The following is a 10,350-nucleotide window of genomic DNA, read 5'->3' as shown; positions in this document are numbered from 1 at the left end:
TTTCCATTCCTTAATAATTTACATTCACTTGATGAGTGGACTATATAAAAACTAGAGATAAAGTCAAATTAAAGAATAAAAATCTAATTTTTGTTAAATAATGTTTTTAAATATTTTTAGAAAGATTTGGAGGTTTAAAATAATTATTCTAAATTTAGGTGTTTGATGGTCTCTGATTTTGGAATTGACTAAATCATTAATCAGGAGAATATAAATTATGAGATGAGTTCAATGACCACCTATGTGAGATTGTAATCTGCAGACAAATAACTAAAATTATTTGTTTGGCTGAATTAAACATATATTTTAGTATTTTGTAAATTTCCACAGCTTGATTGTAAATACTGCTTTCAGGGAATCTACCAGGAACCTATATATTAACTTTACAGATGGTTATTTTCATACAACATTTGCTTCTTAATCTGAGGACACATTTGGACTTTAAAAGGTACTAGGAGATTATAATGAGGTGACTAATACTCTTCTGATCCAAGATAAGTGTTCAACAAATGCAGAAACTGCTCAGCTCTTTTTCTTCCAAAGGGCAACTTAATTTAAATACTTTTCTGGTCCTTAGAAAACTCATAATTTTCTAGCATCTCAGTAGGACTCTTATGGTCCGTATTCTATACTCTCTCTTTAATTACTGACTTGTATATTCATGTGTAGTTTAATTCAGGCCAGAGTGACTATTAGGGAAAGGCTTTGGGCTATTAGGTGGAGATGACAATTGTGCTTTTACTTTGGGCACATAAAGAGCCAACTGTGAAGTGCTTCTAGGAAGACTCTACCCCAGTCTCTGTGTTGTTTTGGAGCTTTGGCCTGGAGGGTTTGAAAAATGGTAGTATATCTTATTTGCCCTGTCACTTACTTTTCTAAACTCTGAAAATTGTGATTTATCTTGCAAGCATAAAAGATGAACCTAAATTTTCAAAAGACAGCAAGATAGAAGTTAAACTTGTATATATTTTCTCTTTTGAACATTATGTATTTTAAGAATAGTAATACAACTCACTATTATGCATTTAAAATAATTAAGAATGTTTCAATTCAATGGAAAGTAAAGTTGGAAGCAATTCCAATTAATTCATTTTCAGGAAAATTCATTAAATTAGAATTTCTGATAACATACTAGGATATATTAACTTTTTAGACTTTTTAAAAAATCCTTCAAATTTTTGGTGGCATGCCAATTTATAGTAAAATAGTAAGTGATATTAAACCAACTAAAAATATACAGTTTCTTTAAATCTTTAGTGTAGTAATTATGGACATGCAAATTATTCTGTTAAATAAGAATATTGCATATGGTAAAAGTTGAACAGAGCATCTATTTAGAAATATATTTAAGCAGTTCCACCTCATATATATATGCAATACATTTGCATTCCTTTAAATATTTCTGAAGGCTGTTTTGAACTGTACTTCTGTAGTTTGGATATCCCTTTGGTTCATGAAGGAAAAATATGAATTAATCAGAGGAGGAAGACTCCAAAGAGGAAGAAACACGATTAGAAAGCCAAAAGGGATTATTGTCAAGGTTGTCAAGGGAGCCAAGTTTCAACAAGCAGTGCATGCTAAGTGTCAATGCAGCAGTACCAGTAAGGTCCAGTAAAATCAAGACTGAGAAGATTACATTGCATTTGGAAACTTGGAGTTCATGGGTGACCTGAGAGAAGTTAAATGGAGAGGTACCATTTGAAATCAGATTGCTGAGGCTGATGACAAAATGGGATGTGAAAAATTAGAGACAGAGATCAGGTTAAATTTTCAAGAAAGGTTAAGGAGAGCAGTAGGGTGGCAGAGGAAATTACAGGGCTCAGGAGTAGTTTTGAGGAAAGAAGGCAAATGAGTGTGTGTTTGTATATACATAGAGGGTAAAGCACAGGGTCAGGAGAGCAGGTAAAAATCAGGGAGAAGAAAGGTGATCAATAAATAGTATTGAATGTGTGAATTCCTTTATCTTATTCGTACAAATAGAGTTACACCAATAAGGCTCTTTTTCTGAACTCTGTTTAAAGTTCAAAATCAGGATAAGGGAAAAAGATGTGCTGAAAGTCACAAAGTTGTGTGTGTGTCTGAAGCTTATTGATGATGTATACTGCCCCAAGCTATTGTAAAAATCTACTTTCATAATTATTTTTCCTTATCAAATTTCATCCAGTTGGGAAGTGTCTCCTAGTTCCTATTTTGGGGAAGAATTTAGGTAAAATTAATATTATTTCTTAAATGTTTAATAAAATTTACCAATAACCACTTGTGACTAGATTTTTTTATTTGTGGGAGGATTTTTCATTATTATTTATCTTATTTAATAGATGAAGATATATATATATATATTCATAAATATAGAACTATTCAAAGTTTCTGTTTCTTCTCTGTCAGTGTTGGTAAGTTGTGTTTTTCTAGGAATGTGTCTATTTCACTTAAAATCTTGAATTAATTGGCAAAAATTTTTGCTAATTTTTCTTAACTTTAAATATTGGTAGGGACTATAAACCATTTGTGGTGATATTTGTAATTTAGATATTTTTCTCTTTTTCCTTGGTTAATATTGTCAGAGATTTATAAGTTTTATTAGTCTTTTCAAAGAATGAACTTTTGGCTTTGTTTTTCTTTTTCTATTATAGGTTTATTTTATACTTGATTGATTTCTTCTCTTCTCTTTATTATTTCCTGTCTTCTACTGTCTTTGGATTTAATTTGTTGTTCTTTCCCTATTCAGGTCCTTTGCACATATCTAAAATTTTTTATCATCCTTATCTTTTAAAATAGGTAATGTAGAAATTAACCTGTCTATTTTGCTCAGAATTTCTGAGAACTTATTTTGGACAATTTATCACAGCATTTCCTAGTGCCTTCAAGTGAAATTAGCAAAGCCCAACTGCTCCTGTAAGTACTTCAGGGGTGGCCATACTTATTGTGTATCTTCATTCTTACTTTCTCCTTTGCCACCTGGACTTTAATTTCCTCACCTACTGGCTAAGAGTTCCTGAAATGCTTGCAGTGACTGTTTCTGCGGGTGAAGCACCTTCAGTGTGCTTTACAGTTTCCCTGGAGCCAGACGGTCTGCATCCTCAGGAGATTTTCATTCTGCTGATGTGAGAAAAGGCAATGATATAGAAATTATTTCTCTCCTCTATTATTCCTTCATCCTATCCCCATATGAGCCCAAACAACATAAACTGACTAAAGTCTTCTAAATATATGAGATATGTTAATAAGTCAGTCCTGATAAAAACAAAAACAAAATATTTCTAAGCTCCAAAATACTCAATAGTACTTAATAGACACTTATTTCGCATTTATCATGTGTTAGATCCCATGCACAATAGTTTGTGAGTGAGATTGTTCACAGGCAAGACGTGGCCCAGGCATTTTCCCTCCTAACTTCCTTAGTCAGGTGAGGTGACCATTAATAATTGGTAGCAAGACTTCAATGCACGGACTCCAGAGATAGCTAGAATAGCATTTAAAAAAGATGTTTTATTTTGATTTTGAATCCAATGGAAGCTAAGGAAGGGGCTCACCCAAGGCATATGACCTCCCTCCCCCTCTTCCTCCATCCCACTGAGGCTCCCTAATTTGTTATCTGTCAAGCCCACATCCATCGCCTCCCACAACTGCGGGGTGAATGTGAATGAAGATAAGGTAAGGACAGAAATGGGGTAGAAAGGAACCCTGACTGGCATGGAGGACTTGAACCTGCATCCAAGTCTTCAAGTGAGCAAGCAAAACATAGGCCCCCGCGGACCCTGAAAATCAGGAAACTAGCGCGTCTCTGCTGCTAAATACTCCTTTGCTATTCCCCTACAAGGGAACTGTTTAGTAGTGTCAACATATGTATGAAAATACTCTGTGTAAATGGAAACTCTGTGTTAAGTAACTACTACGATAATAGGCACATTTTTATGGGCTATTAAAGACAAGGCTCTTCCCTCCAGGAGCTCACAGTCTAGTTGAGGGGATAGTTCATTTGCAACCGAAGTGTCCTTCACACCAGGCATTGCCTACAAACCACTCTGAGATGAATCCACTCCTGTAGATTTTCTTGGTATGGCCTTCATAGTGTTTTAATGAAATACATTGGCTTCATGTAAAAACAGAGTTTTCCCATGAAAATTTCTGGTAATTCTAGGTGAAAACACTTTTTCCTGGCAAAAAAATAAGCTGCTTCTCCTTTTAAATGAGGCAAACCCTCAAGTGGGCATCACTCAGGTAATTATCTGTGCAGCATCTTGGGGCTTCTGAGTTTGTAACACCTACTCTGCCCTTCCTGTGCACCATTCTCCAGCCTGTCCCCAAGCCCCAGCATTTAAGCCCTTTTATTTAATCGGGAAGTCCAAAGGTCCAGTCTGTCCCTCTGAGGTTCCAGCTCTTCCCTAATATTATTCCTCTTGTGAAAAACATCCCGGGGCTTCCTTGCCTCCAGATCTTGCCAAGTATCTAACTTACTCCACACTTGAGTGGGGCAGCTTTTCAAAAAATCCCTGAGAAACAAAATTGCTTTTGTTACATGCTTCTGGCAGGACCATGGCACTGCTGGGTGAACATTTAAGTGAGTCTCCACAGAATAAGGAAGATCTGTCTCTTTAAGGTTATTTATTCTTTGATTAGAATAATGGGGATATGGGGCCCTACACTTTCATCACTGTAGGAGACTATTCAAATAAGTCTTCACAAAACAAAGCTACCAATTTATTTACTGGTGGGTAACACCACTAAGATTCCTTTCTGCATGTGTAAAAAACCACAACACACACACACACACACACACACACACACACACACACACACACACACACACAACAACAACTGAAATACAATGAGGAAAATATTATAAAGATATGAGCCTAGTAGTTGAAATTTAGTTAACAAATTTTAATAGACTCAATCACCCAATTAATATTAACATAGTGAACATTTTCCCAATAATTATCAACTTTGGTCATTAAAACTCATGAATTCTTTTTTAAAAAATTAAATCTTTATTGTTCAGATTATTACATTTGTTCCTCTTTTCCCCCCCCATAACTCCCCTCCACCCTCTGCCCTCACTCCGTACCCACTGTCCTCATCCATAGATGCACGATTTTTGTCAAGTCTCTACCCTCATCCCCTACACCCCTTTCCCCCCCAAGAATAGTCAGTCCACTCCCTTTCTATGCCCCTGATTTTATTCTATTCACCAGTTCATTCTGTTCATCAGATTATTCACTTGATTTTTAGATTCACTTGTTGATAGATGTGTATTTGTTGTTCATAATTTGTATCTTTACCTTCTTCTTCTTCTTCCTCTTCTTAAAGGATACCTTTCAGCATTTCATATAATCCTGGTTTGGTGGTGATGAACTCCTTTAGCTTTCTCTTATCTGTGAAGCTCTTTATCTGACCTTCAATTCTGAATGATATCTTTGCTGGATAAAGTAATCTTGGTTGTAGGTTCTTGGCATTCATCACCTTGAATATTTCTTGCCACTCCCTTCTGGACTGCAGTTTCTGTTGAGAAATCAGCTGACAGTCGTATGGGTATTCCCTTGTAGGTAACTGAGTTTCTTTCTCTTGCTGCTTTTAAGATTCTCTCTTTGTCTTTTGCTCTTGGCATTTTAATTATGATGTGTCTTGGTGTGGTCCTCTTTGGATTCCTTTTGTTTGGGGTTCTCTGCACTTCCTGGACTTGTAAGTCTATTTCTTTCACCAGGTAGGGGAAGTTTTCTGTCATTATTTCTTCAAATAGGTTTTCAATATCTTGCTCTCTCTCTTCTTCTGGCACCCCTATCATTCGGATGTTGGTACGCTTGAAGCTGTCCCAGAGGCTCCTTACACTATCTTTGTATTTTTGGATTCTTCTTTCATTTTGCTTTTCTGGTTGGGTGTTTTTTGCTTCTTCGTATTTCAAATCGTTGACTTGATTCTTGCGATTCTCTAGTCTGCTGTTGGGCGTCTGTATAATATCCTCTATTTCAGTCAGTGTATGCTTAATTTCCAGGGGGTCCTTTATCATAACCTCAAGGGTCTGACTAGATTTCTTGAGGATCTCACTACATTTATCAGCAGTCTCACTAGTCTTTTTGAGGGTCTTACTAAATTTATCGATGGCTTCTAGAAAGTTCTTGAAAAACCTTAATAGTGTGGTTTTGAACTCTATATCCAGTAGTTTGCTTTCCTCCATTTCTGTCATTTGTGTCCTGTTTCTTTGTCTCCACATTTTTTTATGCTTCCCTGTGTTGATAAAGTGGTTTTCTGTGCTAAGTGTCCTCTAGGGCCCAGTGGTTCAGCCTCCCCAATTACCTGAGGAGGACACTCTTGGTGCACCCCCCTTGTGGTCTTTGTGCACAGTTTTGTAGTTAAGCCTTGATTGTTGTAGCTATCACTGGGAGGAATTGACCTCCAGGCCAATTGGCTGTCAGAATCAGCTGTGTCTGCAGTGGGAGAACTTCTGTGCTGGAGACATGCCTCCGAGGCAAGACTTGCTTCAATGGGGCTTTGGTGCTCACTGAGTCTGCCCCCTGAGTGTGTCCTTTAAGGGTCCGAGGAGGTGCAAACTGGATGGTCCCATTCTGACCACTGGGCACACTCCCTCCTGGTTCTCTAGGGAGGTGCTAATCTAGTCTTTGCCTGAGGCTACCCAGCAAAAGCCTCCATGCAGGGCTTGGGCGGGGTGGGTCTCACGGGATCAACAGGGCAGGGCTAGCAGTCATGGCTGCTCTCAGTCCCACCCTCTGAGGCTCCGCCTCTCAATGTCCCGGCATCGCTGCAAACACTTCCGAGAGAAAGCTGCCCTCGAGTTCTGACTGCTGCCAGACAGTCCCGCCTCTCCCGCATGAGTCTGGGTCCCCAAAGACTCCCCCTGAATTGGAGCTCAGAGCCTGAGACCCCCTCCCAACTGCAAAAGACAACCGCCCCCTCAGCAACCAGCCCGCTCCGGGTGCACCTCTGCACCTCAGCATTTCACCTCCCCACCGCTCCTCCTCCGAGTCTCAGTAAGCTTTTCTCTTTCCTTCTAGTTGTAGAATTTCCACTCAGCCAGCCTTCCTGTGGGTCTGGATGATGTCTGTTCTGTCTTTTAGTTGTATTTTTGAAGTTGTTGTGCGAGGCAGCAAACTGGTGTTTACCTATGCCGCCATCTTGGTTTCCTTTCAAAACTCATGAATTCTTGCCTTAAATGATATAGCATTGGAAATTCTCATATAATTTTAAAAATACTAATACTCCAGCCATTTGCCATAGCCCAGTCTTACATAGCTAGGCAGGGCACACTCCCCCACGTCTACTCCTCCCCCCAATTAGAAATTAACAACATGAAGAGATATAGGTCCTTTTAGTTCTTGTTTCATAATATAGTGTTATATAACAATAGAGCTGAAAGAGTCTTTAAAGATCATCTAGTATAGCCAGAGTATTTTGCACATTAAACCCTTGACAGATGTCTTTAGATCTACTTTGTATTCAGCTAGTTTCCATTGTGTTGCTAGGCTTTGATCTAGAAGATCCCTTATCTGTGGTCTACATAAAATGAATTAAAAACCATTTCCTTTCATCTCCTAAGAGCAATAAGTGTGAATCATTTGCTTAGCTTTGCTGCTTTTGAGACGATGTGTGGATGTGTCTTTCCTCTCACTGGTTCCTGGTGAGGATTCTTTTTTTTCCTTGATGAACCAGTTCCTTTATCTGTTTCTACAAAAGGACCTGGCAGATGTCACTTCACATTTGTCAAGCCTAAATCTCGTAATCTTTTTAGCCTGGGATATTTTACAATATCTTCCTGGGGGTTTCTCTTTACCATCTTTAATTAATTCCCCCAAATTGCTGAGTAATTGAACTATACAATCAAGAAACTTTGGCAGACCTTGGGAAGAGAGCACAAACTGTACACCTCATATCTATATACAGGGGATATTCAATGCATGAGTTAGGGGAGTTCACTCAATTTTCTGAATTATCTATGTAGTTTCAGAATTTAGGGCAGCCGTACTTGAAATTTAAGCACAATATTTATAAGATTGAGATATTTAAGTCACTATCTATCTATATAGTTACAGTAGGAGAGCATATAAATACTGTAAGACAGTTAATATTTCTGTAAGTCAGTACATAAGACATTCTTTATCACTTTGGCAATAGAGAAGAAAAGTTAAAAAATAATTTCCCTTGCCTTCAGACATAGTTGCATTCTTCTGTTATTCAATATTTAATATAATCCTCATTAAAGACAGTTAAAAATACACACTCAATATTAACTGGGGAACTTACAGGCATATATGCATAGCCCTTGGACACAGACAATAGTGTGGTGAAGGCCTGGGGGGAAGTGGGAAGGGTGTCAGTGGGGGGAAAAGGGGACATCTGTAATACTTGCAACAATACAAATAATTTAAAAATAAAAATGAAAAATATATATACAGGCAAATTTCACTCTAATTTGGAGACTATGTAATTTATTCATGTATTCACAAGAAATTAAATATATATATATATATATGTTGTCTAGAAAGCCACAATAGTTTGAAAGAATTCTGTCATTTAAAATTGGTTCTGCTTTAAAAGTTATAGTAATCTGTTCCAAATACCATGTTGTCTTCTTTAAATGATTGCTTTTTTAAAAAACACACACAAAAGCTTCAAAGCCAATTACTTCATCAATTAAACAGTGCATTGGTTGTGACTTTAAAATAACAAATTGATCATCTATTTTTCTCTATAATCACTGTGTGTGTAATACATTTTTACTCTATGACTAACTTACTATTTCCATATAAAAATGTGAAAAGAAACAGAAAATTCTTATTTATGAAGTGATTTTAAATTTGATTTCATAAGAATGACATATGAGCACAATCTGCATTAAGTACTAACAATCTAAGATTAACTATTGAAAAAGGTATAAAAACTGAATTTCTAGAAAATTCTATTTGGCTCTTCATGTTTTAGTTGAGGTTGTTACTGCTTTCATAATTAAATTATGGCCATTCCATATCAAGCCTTAGCTGAAAGTAAAATTTTCTGATCAAGTTATTAATTACTAAATGTAAGCAGTTAAAAGGAAATGTTGACAACCCACAATTTAATGATCGCAGAACTAATAGTTCTGGTATAATTAAAGGCTAGTTTAATCCAACAATTCTATAAAATTTGCTTAGTTTAATTCCAAGAGAGCATGTTTATAGTGCGGTTTGTCTGATTAGAAAGGTTTTCTTTGTTTTGCTGCAGTGCAATTTAAATATCTCTCCCAGGAATATATATCATTAGCAATGTCCAAGATGTCAGAACATAAGGCAAAGTTTGTTAAAACCTGCAGAGTCAGAAAATTCAAGATATCTACAAGTATTTTGACCGCTGAGATTTGCTGAATGAAAATTTCTATATGACCTCTTCCTTTCTATAGTGGTACAAACATTACTACATAAGGCTTTTCTGAAATGTATGACATTTTCTATAAACAGAGTATCCAGTACCTTATTGTAAGGACCTATGGTATAACAGTCCAGTCAACTGCCAATAATTTAGGTCAAGTTATTTGTTTTTATTCCCATTATAATCCTATCCAGATAGTTTTAACAAGTTAACAGTTAACATGTTTGAGAGAAGACAAATGTCCGTATGTCTATGAAATACAAAATTATTTGAGATTCAATTCATATGGATTGTTTAACTGATCATTTCCTTGTGCTTTGCTAACCTTCCAGGACTTTCTAATTAATGGGTTAGATCAGCATATCCGCATGCTTTTGGACAGTTCAACTCTCACTTTCCTTGCAAACATTCAGCATTAAGAAGCGCTATAAAACAGAAAGTTTTGTGAGTGCCTGGAGTCCAACCTACCAGGAGAGTGAGTATTCAGATTGAGAGTTCTAAGTGGAAGTAGTCTATCTGGGGCCGGGGCCAAGTCCTCAAAATCCCACCCCACATGAAACCAGTCCTGACAGTCCTATGTGACACTTATGGACTCTGGGTTCAAGATCACCACTTCTTCAAGGGAGGTGAGAACTCACCTTGTTTTCCCGTGTGGCCTGAGGAAGTGTTTTGAGTAGTTACTGTCTATGAGAATGAATTCCCTAGACTCGGCTTAATCACTATTCTGAACCTGAACACTGGAGGAAAGGAGCGTTCTGATGAGCTTTCGGAAGGCTACTGACCTAACTGACCTATCAGACTTCTCTTTCTCTGGCAGTCTTTGCTATTTTTCCCAGGTTAAATAGTGATGTTGGCTCACATTTGACAGCCATTTTAAATTATAAACTCTTCATAACCACATCATATGGTACAATGATACACATACATACATATGACATATATTTTTAGTTTAATTAGTAGGCTATATGTAAATATACTATACGAATATTCACTTAG

The sequence above is a fragment of the Myotis daubentonii genome, chromosome 2 (assembly GCF_963259705.1).
Source record: "Myotis daubentonii chromosome 2, mMyoDau2.1, whole genome shotgun sequence".
Taxonomy (NCBI): Eukaryota; Metazoa; Chordata; class Mammalia; order Chiroptera; family Vespertilionidae; genus Myotis; species Myotis daubentonii.
This window is presented reverse-complemented; position numbering follows the sequence as displayed.